This window comes from Sebastes umbrosus, chromosome 9, assembly GCF_015220745.1.
Source record: "Sebastes umbrosus isolate fSebUmb1 chromosome 9, fSebUmb1.pri, whole genome shotgun sequence".
Lineage (NCBI taxonomy): Eukaryota > Metazoa > Chordata > Actinopteri > Perciformes > Sebastidae > Sebastes > Sebastes umbrosus.
The window spans coordinates 28,703,763-28,719,910 of NC_051277.1; the positions used below are offsets into that span (position 1 = coordinate 28,703,763).

Consider the following 16,148-nt stretch of genomic DNA (forward strand, 5'->3'; position numbering starts at 1 on the left):
CAGCCCTCAACTATTACTGCAGAAGCACAAACAAACACACACACACACACACACACACACACACACACACACACACACACACCAGCGACGCCAACTGTCGCCCCACCATCCACCGGCCGTCTTTCAGCTAACACAGCCACTTGTAAGCAGCTCTCAGCCAATTCCCCACATGCTGCTTTACAGAATCTCTTGTGGAAAATCACAAATCATGCTCTCTCACAGACAAGCTACTGATACAAATCCACACACCCACCCACACTTGGACATAATGCATCGTCGACACCCACCACATACAAACATACACAAGACCAATCATGTTCCAAGTCACAGTCGGCCCTCTCGTTGTTGTCGGTGACAGCGGTGGTGGCGGCGGCGGCTCACTTTACGACGAGCCGTCGGCTCAGCAGGTCGAACGCCTTGTTCAGGGCCATAGAAAAAGCTCTCTGGAAGAAGGAAAGACCCCGTGAACAGACTAACAATCAGGCAGAGTGAGTAAATGTGTGTGTTCAAATATATATGCAACCGGGTGGTAAAATAATGCAAATGTATTTTTCCACTTAGATTTGTTATAGTTCCAAAATGTCTTTAAAGTTAAATTTTCTTTGTTGTTTTCTTATGCATGTGACATTGTTAAGTCACTGAAATGTGAATTAGACTGTAAGGTGGCAGCGTTGAGTAATAATAGTGCTACTCCGCCAAGTGCATCATCCTGTTTACGCGGCAACACAAACAACCTGGAGGTTTTACCGAGTGGAGGGTGCTGTTACCCGTCCTGTAAAGTAGTAAAAAGCAGGAACTTAATACAGACATCTGGTTAAATATTGCCGTACAAATATGTAAAGTAAGTTACCTGTAAATATTTTAACGGGATGGTCTGTTTTAGGCACTACCGGTTTTGATGTTGTGGGATTTTGGGCACCAGTCGCCGAATAAAACAGCTCTGTGCTTAGGTCATGTGATGACCAATGAACCAACTCCATGACAGTTGCAAACTTGAGTTCAGATTATGTTTTCAAACATTTTCTTTTTCTCAATCATGAATTAATTCCAATTACTGCTACTTTGATATTTGCCATTCTTGAGCACTTACCATTAATGTGACTGCAGACGTTTCAAATTAAATCCTAACGAGTATTAGAGGGACGATGCCCTTTGAGCCGCTGTATGGTTTTTAATGTGAGAAAGCTTCACAGGAAGTGTTAAGGTAATGACAGTAACTTAGAAGCGATTAAAAATAATAAATAAAAAAAACAACAGGAAAGTAGAAGCTCATGCAAAACAGTACTGTTAGAGTAGAGACAGTGAGAGCAGCAGAATGGTGAGTATGACATGACTGGACAGGCTCCAGGATGTGCAGAACTCTGCAAGCTGCTAGGGTTCTCACCCGCACCGAGCCCTGGCAGCAAATCACCCCCACCCTCATCCACCTTCACTGCTCCCGGGTCAAGTCCTGCATCTCATACTAAATCCTCCTCCTCACCTTATAATCACTCCATGCCCTCCCTCGCCCTCCCAGTACTTCATCAAACCTCCTGCACCCTTATACCCCGTCCCGGAATCTCCGGTCCTCGGACACGGGTCTGCTCACCACTCCCCACACCAACCTGCGGATTTTGCAGCAGAAATCCTTAATGCTGCATTGATATATATGCACCCACCTGTTCACCACGACCTCTGGACTCAGTACTCTGTTGTCTCTGCAGTTGAGCTAAATAAAGGCAGCTGAGGCCCAGCCACTGTTTTAAAATATACAAAGTAAAAAGAGTAAAAACGTATTAGTGGTGTGCATTTTGATAACGGCATGTATCTTAATATAAAGTTTTAAAGATGTAACCACGCTGCTGGGACTCTTCCAAGTGAGTGACTACTTATGCATTCATCCACTGTGGAGTCATTTTTCAGTTAATCATCACTCGCTACTCAGACTGATTCACTAACTAAGACCACAGCAATAACGATATGGGTTTAGAATAGTTTATGACATATCGAAGATGGAGGAGAGCCATGATGATGTAGGAGGGAGGAGGATGAGGGATGGAGGGATGAGGGATGAGGGGAGAAATCAGGGTTGTGGATGGAAGGAGGATGGATGGAGGAGAGTGATGATGGACCAGTGTCAGCTGGAGACGGGAAGACGGGAGGTAACCAGGGGAAGTCGAGACTCTGCGTGGGAGGAGCCGTACGTTCATGTATTCTGATTTTGATAGAGCCCCCAGTGGTTCCTGTATTCGAGAGCGAGAAACTAATTAGGGGTCTGTGGGAGGGGGGATGTGAACACTGAATCAAAGGGGAGGTGAACAGATCACTATACTTTTGTGCGGAAATGGGATGTGATTGAGGCGTGGTCTTTGTCTCTCAGTATTTTTTGCTACTGGCCAATTTGTATTTGTAGCACTGTGTATGGAAGAGACTGTCCTCAAAAACTTTTACAACTGTCAATGTTCTCTGTTTATAGGAGTTTTGTACACTGGATGTACCATTGCAAGAGTCAAACTTGCAATATAGTCTTTCAGAGAATGCAAATGGAGGCAATTGGGATGGAAAACAATACATTAGGGAGGAATGTGTTTGTTCAAAGTGGGAAAAGGATAATGAATAGCGGACACACATTTCACTTTCTTGAGTAATTTCTCAAACAAACTATATAAAACGTTTCCTTTTGTACGGCCGCATAACTTTAAGGAAAACATTTACTCCATAATACATACATAGAACATGAATCACATCTCATTTAAGACCTCCTCTTATAGGTTCTCCCTCTCTCGCTATACAGCTAAACAGTTGCATTATCTAAAAGGGACATAAACATGAATCACAGCAGGGCCGTGGCTGTCCATAGAAATGAATTGTGGTTGGGTTGGGTGGGGTGCGTGAGCGGCGCAGAGTGATTTGAACTCATAATCGTAATGCACGTTGCCTTGAAGGAGACTTCATGAATATGCTCAGAGAGTCAGAGAGTGGCTGGCTGGCACCGGGTCACATCTGATTTGCATATTGTTTATGGCCACTAGCTTAATTTGAAGCAGAGGTTTGAGTCTGCGATAACGCCGGGCTCTTATCTACAAAGTTGACTAAGTGGCTGCAGGAGTAAACTTCTCAAAGTGATATGCTCCAGTAGGCTGACAAGGAGCAGAGGCCCTGTTGCATTCAGTACAGAGCATTGTGTGGGGAAAAGAACTGCTGAGGGTGTGTACAGAGGTACAGCATTTTGAAGGAGATGTAAACATGTTCTTAACGAATTGCAAGCTGTAAGACTGGAGATAGTTAGCAATAAGACATCCATTGAAAGAAACACACCCTTACCAATAATGAGTTTTTTTTCAAGTGTGCTATTAGTATACTACTTTTAAACTTGAAATAAGAGAGTATGCTTTCAGTTTACTCTCTAGTCTAGAGAAGAAGGCGAGAAAAACAATTTTTTCTTTTTTTTTTATCTCAACACAAAACATCAAGTCAAGTAGCAAAAGGAGCAAGTCTCTTAATGGAAGGCATGAATCATTGGCTAAGTACTATAACTTAAAGAAAACTTACAAGTGTACTTACAAGTAAAAATATTGAACTATTAGTTTACAGAGTATACTTTAAAGTGTACTTTCATTAACTAATAAATGGGCTACACGTATATAACTAGCAAACTAACAGTATACTTTGAAGTTCACTTGTAGTATAGCTCACTTCATAGTATAGTTGTAGTAGAAAATACAACTTAGATGTAAACTAGTCGTGTAATCAAAGTTTACTTTTCTTACAATTAAAGTACACTTACAAGTATACTTTTATAAACAAAAAAATGGGCCAATTTAGTTCCAAGAAGTATTGAAGTAGTACACTTACTACTAGTACATTGATATTAGTATACTTCCTACATAAGGTATACTTGGGAAATATACTTGAACTTTACTTAAGTTTATAAAATAAACTGGAAGTGTACTACTTTTTCGTAAGGGGCCACCACTAGGGAGGTGAGAGGTTTACCCAGTGCACGGACGATGTCAACACCATGTCGAACATGATACAAGCTATGAACAAAGAGCTGGAATCATTGCGTAAAAATAAACTTATTGAAGGACGCTCACACCAGAATGACGTCATAATCAGGTGACAGTCCTACACAGCCTTCGTTGCTGCACTCCTGAAGGAGGCCTTCCAGCTTAGAAAGGAGCCTCTTCTTGATAGAGCAAACCGGAGCCTGCAACTGAAGCCTAAACCAGGAGATCCACCGCAGACAATAGCTAGATTACATTATTATAACCACTGTGATTAAATCCAGAGAACAACGCAGACAGATCAACGCAAGGGGATTTTTGCTTTCTATCCGGACCACACTGCTAGTGTTGCCCGAGCACGGGCTGCATTCATCAAACAACAGCTCCGTTGCCTTCGTATAACCTACAACGGCATTGATAAGGACTTTCCAACCCAATCTCATGGGAAGACGTATGACTAGCACGGCATTTTAAGGACATTCCGCGTGTCATGATAATGTATTTCAGGCTCTGTATATCTCATTTGAAACGGCTTTTTACGTGTCTTTAACGCCATATCGTGAAACGGTCGCGGTTATGTTTAGGCAACAAAACTACAGTAACGGCCACAGTTAGGTTTAGGCAATAAAACCACTCAGTTAGGTTTAGGAAAACACATCATGGCTGGGCTTAAAATAAGTATGTCAACTAAGTAAAATACATACGTAAACAACGTACGAAAGTGGAAAAAACACTTCACTAAAATAATTCAACAACACTTTAGGACACGAACACCGGTCTACTGGTTGAAACTTCTGTGTGGGACATATCCATCTCCCCTCCTTCCCACCGTACTCGATCACTCTTTATTGTATGTCACTAGCTCTGCTAGCCCCTCTAAAATAAAGCTTACTGTTGTATATATTTTGTTCCTTTTATCTGGCCTTATACCTTATACTGTGTTACTTTTTATGCTTTTTTCAGGGTGACTGATTGAATTTATTTTATGTCGATAGCCTGGGCTGTGAAGGAAGACAGGCTTGTATTACTATCAGACCTACCTCCAGCCTGTTTGACAGATGAGGAGGTTTGTCCTGGGTCACAAGCTGTTCTTTCTCTACGTGGTCGTGTTGTCTTATCTGTCTATAACTTTGTTTCAGAACTCGACAGGTTTCTTTCCAAACTATAACCTGGCCTATCTGTTCCTGAGGCTTACCAGGCAATTACCAGGGGTTTACATCTTGTGGTGAACCCTCAGAGATTATGTGGATGTTTGTGTCCTCCCTAAAGCGCAACAGTTTAGATGGAAGTAGTGGATTTTGCCATATTGTTGGTAAAAACAGTATGGAGTTTGGACCATACATAGCATACAGATGGACAGCAGAGGATTGAGTTATGCTGCTGGAGCGGTTTGAGAAGTTTTTGTTGACATTTTGATATTATTTTTCTGCAGTGAAAACTTGGCCATCTGAGTACAGCGGAACTGACATGAATTCAAGTGGACCACAGCCACCTATTCTATGAAGAAGGTAACCAAAAAAACTTTTGGGTGGAGTATCAAACTATGTAAGTTTAGGGTTTGCTTGATTGACATGAGTGTCGGCCTATGGGTAGTAAATGGATTACATGTTATCAATCAATCAATACTTTATTGCCATGTCAACCTACAGTTGATTGGAATTTGTCTCGGTGCAGTGCTCAATAAAAACAGACAAAAACACACACATATAAAAAACATAGAAGACAACCACATACATTTATACAATCATCCAATCATTCAAATCAGGATTATGTAATCAGATTTAAAAAAATAAGTAACTATAATTATTCCAGATTACATTTGAACAAATGTGCAATCAGATTATAGTTACATTGTCAAAGATTACTTGACATGTTTGATTACGTCTTTAAAATATGGCAGTTTTAGAGCTGGAGTGAAGCTACAGATATCATGAAACTAGAACCTAAACTGGAACTTAAGGAATCCATTGGTACCAACCATGTCATGCTAGCTTGTCGGGATGGAGGTTAAATAACGCTCCAAATTTGTACTTAATGTTGGCAAGGAAAAATTGGCATAGTCATTTTCAAAGGGGTCTCTTGACCTCTGATCTTAAGATATGTGAATGAAAATGGATTCTATGGATACCCACGAGTCTCCCCTTTACAGACACTTTATGATAATCACATGCAGTCTTTTGAATGCAGTATAAATGTGTTATTTTCACCAATTGAATATTTCTGCATACTGGGGTCCCTAAACAGTCTTGAATTACATAAATTGGATATGACTGTAAAGCTGAGACTCTTGTGGATCCAATTAGTCCAACTGTATTCATGTGTGATTATGTTAGTCCCCATTGGAGCCATTTCATTGTAGTGAGACCATTTTTTGAAACTTGACCTCACTGTATAAAATGACCTGTGGTGACCTCTAGAATAATCACAGCCTCATGAAACCTTACAGCCACAAACTAGAGACCTAAAGCATTCAGAGGATGGATGGCTTTCCTAGATAGACAAACAATAGGGAGGTTTAAGAGCAGTTACACAACAGTAGCGTTCACCATCCAATCACTGAAAAATGCAATTCTAACAGAAATCTCCAAATGTCAAAAAAAAAATTGGAAACCAAATCACAGCATTGCTTTTTTTATGGTGTTCCTCAAGGTCTTGGTGTCTTAATGTGGTATTTTGGAGGAATTATTGATCATTTTTATCAATTCTTGATTGATAAAAAAGGTCAAATTTAGCATCAAATCTGTGTAACAAATGAACCCAGAAATTGCTACAACAACTTATAAGACATAACATAGCATGGGAATGGCCATCATATACTTCAATCACCATGTTCTACACCCTGATACACTTTCACAATTAATTTTAGATAATTAATTAATTGATGTTTATTTCAAATTAATGACTAGAACAACTTGACACGCAGCGCTGAGCTGCACCTCAAATTAATCTTCAGGTTCCCAGCTTTCAGATGATGTACACCACCTCTATGTGAGATATACTGTTAACCTGCTATCTCCCCCTAAAGACCCCCTGTACCCCCCTAAAAAAAAACAAAAACGGGTCAATTGTGGCTCTCAGAGGGTTAACCAACTGCTACGTACAATCTTTTTTTTTTAGATGGCTGGTGATGCCGATGATATATACCATCCTCCCACAAAGGGTAATGCACTCTGCAATGTTAGCACTCATTTTACGACATTTTGTGGCCCGTGTTGGTTAAATAGTGTGTGAAATTGTGGAAGATGTGGGTTTATTTCTTCAATAAACAGCATTGTTCCCAGATTGAATCCAACTCATACCTGTTTCATTTTGTTCCGTCTTTCCTCTTAACCGTGTTCACTGTGGCTGTAGTTTTCTGACAGTATGCTCTGTGACAAAAGGGTTTCACTCTGAGCCTCTGCGCACGATCAACCAAGCCTTTCTTCCCCCCCCTCTCTCCTTCACAGGCACTCCCTCTCTATTTCCCCCTCCCTCGCTTTGTCAGTCCCTCTGCTCTCTATCTCTTTCTTCTATCATCTCCCTTCTCCGTCCCACCCACCTTCCTCATCTCTCTTTCCCTTCATCTTTCTTAGTCTCTCTCCCTCTCTCTCGATCCCTTTCTTTCTGTTCCGTCCTCCATATTCCTCCCTCGCTCCCTCTCCTTTTTATCATGCATCAACTGCTGCGTCTGATGAGCACATCAGTCAAGGCCTGGCTAATGAAGTCCCTCTCCTTCGCCATTAGAGCGAAATAACTAATCTCTCTCTCTCTTTCCTTCACTCTCTCTCTTTCTCTCTCATCTAACCAAACCACTTTCTCTCCTCTCTCCCCGCTCACCTCCCCTCTAATCCATCTCTCCCACTCCTTCCTTCTCTTTTCTATCTCCTCCCCAGCGTCGCTATCTCTCTCCAACACTGAGACACAAATAAGAGGAAGGATGGCTGAGGTTAAGGCTGTGGGTTTACCTGGTCATATAAACAGAGAGAAAAGGGAGCTGAAAGAAAGAAAAAAGAATAGCCATGGTTCATGACATTTAGAAACAGACAAACAAAAATGATTCTCAATTTTGTAATCGGGTAAATAGAACGGTGGTGAAACCATGACCTCAAGATCGTGAAGAATACGAGGCTTACAGAGGACACCAATTGTATAAATATAAAATAGTTGGTGTTTTTTATTTACTGGATATATGTATGTAACATACTGTCATTCTTCTACAATGAATACATACGTGTAAATACAGGGTACATGTGCTTGGCATTTCTCAGTAATAGCACGCCTCTCCACATCATTCCATGTACTTTTGGTCTGGAACGGCTTCCGTTGTTTGGGCTTAGCCTCTTAGTTCAATCAAACCTTTTGAACCATAGATGGAGTTTTGAGGAAAACTTTCATCAATCAGGTTCAAAAGATTTTAAGAATTCTTAATCCTGAAACATGCATTAACATATTAGAAAATAGTGTTCTTCCAACTTTGTGTCAATAGTTTGTGTTTGTCTGTTTCCTGTTTCCTGTTTCAAACAAGCCCGTTCTCATTCCCAGGGCGTCAAATACCGAAGCTTTGTCACGGCAGTTGGCGCTCGACACCGCCACACAAGGCACCTATGAGCGGCGTTATGAGACGCACCAGGTTTTCCATTAACTACAATGTAAACCCATCCACATCATTAAACACTCAGAGAAAGTGCTGAGGTAGTTTAAAGAGTGAAAGACAGACTGGGCGGGTGGGAGGGGAGGTGGATGGGTCCAACAAACACAGGGCTTTCATCCAGGAGACCGCTGTTTTGGTCCTGTGCGTCAAGTTTCACTTTTCACTTAACAATCAGCTGTTTGTTTGTGTCCCGTGTTCGCAATGTTCAGTGTCTTTTTCACTTTACGAACGTAGTCATTTTAAGCCCAACCATGTTGTTTTTTTCCCTAAACCTAACTAAGGTGTTTTTGTTTAATTCACAACATTAAGCATGTGTTAACTGCGACTGAAAAGAGGGGTCTGGCAAAGCATCAGTATATGAAGCTTGGTCAGTGCCCCTCGGCCCTGATACTGAAGCACCAGGCTTTCAACTAACTCCAATGTAAACCCATCCTTGTCATTATTAGACGGTCAGAGCAACTTACGAGAAAGTCTGCGCAGGGCGGAAGGGAGAGCAGGTTGGATGGGTCAAACAAACACAGGACTTTCACCCAGGAGACCGCCGTTTCTGTCCCGTGTGAAACCAAGTCAACATTGATTTATTTTACCTCACTTTTGTTACGTAACTACAATATTTCAGTAACGCCAGTTACATAACAAACATAGTTATTTTCCTAAGCCTACACAAGTACTTTTGTTGCGTAACTAAATCTAAAAATTAAACCTACGTTGGAAGTTTATTTTGTAAAGAGACCGTATGCATGTAATGAGTTAAAACTGTACGTTTCCTGTGAACATAGAATTTTATTTTGAAAAGACACTATGCATGTAATGAGCAGAAACTGACACACCATCCCTGACACGCCCAAAAATAACGCTAGAGGGGTACCTAGAGCGTCATAGTTTGAAGCGTAGGGCCACTGACCAAGCGTCTGTATTTGACGAGGTGGGAGTGAGATTGTGTCGTGTCAACATGTCAATGTCCCCATGCACGAAGACAGCTCTATTGGTTCCTCAGTTGGGTGTGGAAGAACTTGACTGACCTGCACAAAGTCCAGACCTCAACCCCGCCCAACACATTTGAGATGAACTGGAACACCGACTGTGAGCCAGACCTCATCACCCGACATCAGCGTCTGCATTGAGATGTTTGGAATTCAACTGTTTGGATACTTTTGACCACAAAGTGTATCAGACAGAAAAAAGAAATTGAATTTATGCCTCATTGGAAAACACTACCACATCATGCTGGAATTAATATGACAACAGATGTAGTGAGGTGAAAACAAGCGATATAGGGAAGGTATATGTACTCTGATAAGTACAGAATTCAGCCAACCCTGCATCCCTGTCACTGACAGGGAGGTGGACATGAGCTGAGGCTTTTTCCACCAACTACTTGTTCAGCAGATAAAATCCCTCGCCTGCACGGCCGCCCCATGGTATTAACTCAACCTTGCGTGAAGACTGCCTTGATCCGCTCTCCCAACATACCAGCCAGTTCCCTCCCTGATCCTTGCTGACATTTTTACCACAACCCCACCCGTAATTCGCATTTATGCAAAGCGTGCCCACCGAGTTAACGCCAGGATCACTTAGCTGAGTGCTACGGTTATGTTAATGTACCATCTGAAACCTGGCGGCTTAATTTCATTTTTTAGCTCCCCCATCCCCAGGAATGACACCGCTCACACAACAGGTACTGTAGACTCGTCCACTTAATGAAACTATTTAAAATCCAATAAAGACTTCTCATCAAGCCTCTGTCCCCATATAGCAGCATTAGCAGGCTGCGTCACATCTACATCAATACTTTAGTCTTGACTTTAATTTAGGTAAATGACAAGATGCTTTGCAGGTGTTTGAACAGCACATAATCATCGACGTCAGAGGAGGGCTCACGGCTACAAAATGCATTCACACTCAATACGTTCAATATGTGGTGCTCTGATGATGCAAGCTGTCTGTTTTACAGATGTCTCTATCACCTTTTGACTCCATTGTCATCCAAAAACACAGCCGTAGTATTGCACTGAGTGACCTCTCCCTTAATTACACTGTGTGGTATATCCCTCAGCAGTGCAAACACTGCTATAGAGATCAGAAACACGGTTGCACAGTTGTTTCTAGGTTATACCGCAGTGATCAGGTTTGCTGTGATTAATGCATGTGTCACCTAACTGTAACAATGTCGGACTTTTAATGTGTTTCTTTAGTAGTTTATAAGATTACACTCTATAATTGTTTGTTCCACAGGCGATATTTAGTAGGATCAGTTTATAGTTAACTTTGGTCTCTTCAGGATGAATTTTTAGATACAATTTTCTTTTCTTGGTGAAAATAAAATAAAACATTAAAAAGTTAGTGGTAGCAGGCAAATTTCAGACAGCAACATTCTCTTGAATTGCTCTTATATTTTATGTTAATTTTATGTTAACAGAAAAAATGGCGGGGTGGGCGTGAAAATATTTCTTCCTCCAAAGCGGGGGAATGACAGAAAAAGTTTGAGAACCATTGATCTACAGAGACCCATCCCTCTGCCTGGAATTTCTCTTTTCTTCTTAATTTGCTGTGTTTAGGACTCTTCTGGGAGTCTGTAAACAGCCTTTGGGCCCCACGTCAGGTCATCAAATACCGCCTCTTTGTCAAGCCCCTCGATGTCCGATACCGAGGCACAAGTCTCCCTTTAGCTCTGTATTTGGCTGATGAGAACGGGTTTGTTACATCGCTGTGAGTTCTGCTGTTCCCCTGTCTCTCCTCTGCTGTGTGCTGCTATCAGTGTGCATGTGTCAGTTTGAACGAGGCACACACACCAGGCAGAGAGAACAGCCTGCCCTTCACCTGCATTCATTCAAAATCCATCAAAGTGGTTGTGCAGAGATGTGAGGAGTTAGTTGTGTGCTTTAGAATGTAACCACCGTACTAATCAGAAAATATTTCTGTGATTCATTGCTTTGTTCCCACTAACGCCACTCCCTCTCTTCATTCACTCTCAGTGGCCAACTTCAAATGCCGTGTGTTTACAAACAGGAACCGACAACGGTTACATTTTATACCTTTAAGAGAAGAGCAAAAATAAGAAAACATTGGTGAATACCAGGAATCAATGGGTATCAACAAAATAAGAACAAATACGAACAAAATTAAGAGGAAATTTGTTCTTATATTGTGTCCTGCATGAGGCCCAATGTCGCAGCATTGATTTAAAGCTCTTTACACACGATCAAGCCACTGTTTTCCTCTGGTCAACCAAGAGGCCAAACTACCTTGTGGGAATTGAACACCACTCGGATCCTATAATTTGCCACAGCGCTTGAAGTTCATCCTGTTTGTGATCATAGCATAACCAAAGAGGTGTCTCAACCTGAAAAGTACTCATGGCTGATAATTAGTATAATATATATAATATGTATAGTTACATCTGTTTCCTTTAAACTGAAATACATATTTTATTTTATTTTCTATTTTTTTTATGACACTTTCCTTCTGTCTGGCACATGAGACCTGAGGGTCTCAATATGCCTCAAAAGAAATGCTTGCCAGATCATTGAACAGCATCTGAAGGCCCCCTCACCCACCTCACCTTTCCGACATCAGAATGCAGAAGCTGCATCCGACAATTTTTGTAACCGTCCAAGCGGACAATCCGACAAGCACAAACATTTTACAAAGTGATTGACCAGGTATATGGATATGGCGGGGCGGAGTCTGGGTTTCAACTTCCCTCTTCAGCTCTCTTCATTCTATTCTACACACGAGGACCTCAGTCACTTTGTGTGTATAAACAAGTGCAACGCCATGAATGTCTTTGAGAAGAGACTGTCTGAACAACACATCCCAACCCGTCACATACCACTTCATCACTTAATTTTTGGCATCAAAACCATTATAGTAAGGTTTAGGAAATAACTACATGGTTGGGCTTAAAACTACTATGTTTGTACATTGAAAATTACACTGAACGTAGTGAATATGGGACACGAACAGCGGCCTCCTCGATGAAACCTTGTGTCTAATGGGCCTATCCACCTAACCTCCCTCCCACTCTTTCCGCTTAAACTACGTCACCACACTCGCATTTACTGTAGCCTCGGATGGGTTTACATTATAGTTAATGGATTACCTGCTGCGTTTCATAAAAGCGCTCAAGGGTGTCCTGTGCAGCGGTACCGAACCCCGACATAAAAGCCTCGGGAACTCGCCCTGGGAATGAGAACAGGCTGGTCTGAATGAGACTGTCCATTTGAATACTTATTGTGTCTCTCTCCTTTTATATGACCTCTTTCCATTACACAGGTGCAAATAACACATTTTGCCTTTAGTTCGTTTCAATCGTACTTCATCCGTATCCACTCTTCGGTACGAAGCAAACAGACCAACCACATTTGGTGCTACTTTCTCTCTGCTGTCTTTCTGGCAACTTTCCCATGATTCTGACTGCCACTCATATGTCAGGATAATTTCTTGGTTAACATTTGTACACAACCCTTTGATCTGCTGTGGCTAACTCTCCATGTTAACATCAATAAGGCAGAATATCTCCTCCTCCCTCTTTGACTGAGAAACTGTAGAGGAAAAAAAAAAAAACGGCGGTCCCAATAGTAGGAATAAATACTGCTTGGCGTCATGCTTTTGTTTACATCTGCATGTTTCCATAATTCTGCAAGTTTACACAGATGGTGAAAACCAGCAGTGAGAGGATCAATTATGATACCATGCTGGAGTAACCAGTTTAATATGGACGCCATTGTGAACAGGTTTTGCATTATTGCAGTTTACACGTGTTGACCCAAAACCAGGTTACTTAAGAATGTAATCCTCTGTACATGTAAACACAGCCACTTGCCTACAGCTGAGGGCATTAGCGCTCAGCAAACATGTTTAACAAAAGCTCCAAATATTTCAACTCTCAACAGGATGAACGGGATACGCATTTCAAAAGGGTTTTGTTGTGTGTTGCAGCCGCAGACACGACCAGAGCATCTGTCAAACACTGCTGGCTGGAAACAAAAAAGAGCTTCCTGGTGGACTCAAGTCCTTTTCCTCAAGTAAACAACATCTGCAGGCAGCGGTACCTTCTGTGGCCCTGGCCAGCTGGGGGCCTGGCTAGGTGAGGCGGAGAGGACCGGGGCCCTGTTGATGTCACCCGGTGACAGAGAGCTCCTTCCTCACCAGCTGTGGAGCTAAAGCTGCCTCTCTGACTGCAGAAGGGGATGGATATTTTTTTCTCTCTCTGTAAAAAATAAGGGTCCTTTGATTCTATAGCATGCTCAGGTATAACAGGATGATGCATGATATAGGATTTAGGTGTTTATGAGTGTTTGGATCATACTATGCATACTGATGGACAAACAGACATTATGGTATATTATTCTATGCATGTTTTGTAGGGGTGTAACGATTTATCTACTACATCGACGTATCGATTTATATTCTTACAATCCAACTACATCGATATAGGTACTCGGCAAGTTGTCCTTCGCGGGAGACGTTTATCGATATAAAATCGATTTGAAACACAAAAATCGATTGTATCGATACTAAGGATTTGCACCTTGTATTTAGGACGACGTTATAGAACATTATATGAAAGTGTTTTTTAGCACTTTTATTAGTAAAGAAAGGTTAAACGTTACTCCGGTTCACTCTCCAGACATGCGCCAGCTTGCCAGCTACGCCCTCTGCAGCGCGAGCACACATCCATGGAGTGCATGCAGACGAACGGCGCACTTGACTCCTTGCTCTCTCACCCGGTAGCGGCGTGGAGGGAGATGAGCGTCGTTCTGCATGAGCTGCTGGCGCTGCGGTGCCGAGGAGCCAGTTGGAAGAGTTTCAGGCGCTATCAGTCCACTTGACGAGGGCGGCTTCACCCACCGGTGCTTTCCCCGTGCGCTGTTGTTTTTTCATTCAGAGAAAATGTCTTTTCTTTCCCCGTCATGATATCTATGTGCACGCAGCATCAGCCTCACGTATCGAGCCGGAAAGCAGACGGTCCACGAGGCGAAGTATGAAGGGAGCAAAGTAAAAAACAAAACATAAATTCAACTAACCTTAGTCTAACATAGTTTTAAAAAAAATGTCCGTATGTTTTCATGTATGAAAAGACCCCAAATAAACATTGTAAGCGGACTACTTGATTACTATAAGCAAATTATTTAAACAGCGTTTGTATAGGAATAATTCTGTCCCAAGCTTTTTGATCACTATAAGCGGTTGATCACTGTGTTATTGCTCTACCGTATATATATATATATATATATATATATCCTTTAAGGCAAGGTTACAGGGATGAGATATATTTGTTTGGTAACTCAAAAGTCTGTATTTGTGTTTTGAAACATGTCTGAAATCTGAAATGTTTACAAGTAGAGTTTTGCAAACATTCATTTATTCTCCACCGTATTCCTCAACCAAGCCGCAGTGTCTTGTTTAGTTAGTCAAAAACAACCCTGTATTTTGTATGATGACCTTGCTGTATATGGGGCCTACAGTAGACCCGGGCACTAAGGCCAGGGCATGGACCATATGAGGTTAGTAAGTTGAGTTTATTTATCCCTGTGAGGAAATTTGTCCTTATCATTTGACCCACCCTAACTATAACTGGCGAGTGGGCAGCCAGTCTCCTGCGCCTGGGGACCGACTCCAGCTTCGGGGCCACTGCCTTGGTCAAGGGCAAGAGTGCAGTACTTCTCAACAGGGCATAGAAACATTATTCCTAGACATGGCGATGGAGTGGAGAGGGCCAGGCCAGTGCCTGGGGTAGAAGGGGCACTCGCAGTAGATATGTCACGAGTGTCTTCTGTCGGGTGTTTTAGTTGGAATTATTATTGGGGAAGACATTCCTTCTCCAGACCGATGATAAACAACAACATGTAGGAAAAACATTTTAAAAGGGCAATTTGGTAGGTTAACTTCAGTCTAGCAGGAAACACAATTTTGCCCCCTTTAAGGTGTTATTTTTAGCTTATGAAGGTCATATTGAGTTAGAACAACTCTCGGTCACTTTTGCCTTTTTGCCTCTACATAGACCCGCATGCAAAAAGTGACATTTCCGTGCTGCTTTTAAATGCTGTGTTAATTTACTGCTTATTACAATTACCCTTCTAATTTATTTTCATGCACTTTCAACAAATGACCACTCTGTTAGTTTATCTTTATCTTTTTCTAAATCATTTGTTTTCTCTTTTCCGCGTTGACTATGTATTTGACATTGCCTGAAACAAAACACAACCTATTTATGGAAGCCCACAAAAGAGAAATAATTGAATTGGATAATTGGCACTGCCTCACTTGGAAAGCCTGCCCGCACCAGCTGCCACTGATGAGATTTATTTATCTAAGAAAGTACATTATAGCCTCAAGACTTATCAGGAGTGGAGTAGAATGAGGGTTGACAGAATGGCTTATGTTGTCTTTGTGAGTAGGCATTGTTGCTGCTAAAGACACAGTGGGTTGGCTAGTGAGATATTTATCTTTTGTAATATGAAGCATTTTGAATATATGGGTGGGGTATAATTCTGGGTATGTTGGCCTCCACCTCCTCACTGCTTTGT

At 41.8% G+C, this 16,148-nt stretch overlaps 1 long non-coding RNA gene across 1 annotated transcript; it reads left to right on the forward strand.

Annotated features, from left to right (window-relative positions):
- The first annotated feature begins 325 nt into the window (after positions 1-325).
- LOC119493859 lies at positions 326-13,802 on the forward strand. Its single transcript, XR_005208039.1, has 3 exons — positions 326-488; positions 5,419-5,494; positions 13,558-13,802. It is a non-coding gene; the product is annotated as an uncharacterized LOC119493859 (long non-coding RNA).
- Positions 13,803-16,148: the final 2,346 nt, after the last annotated feature.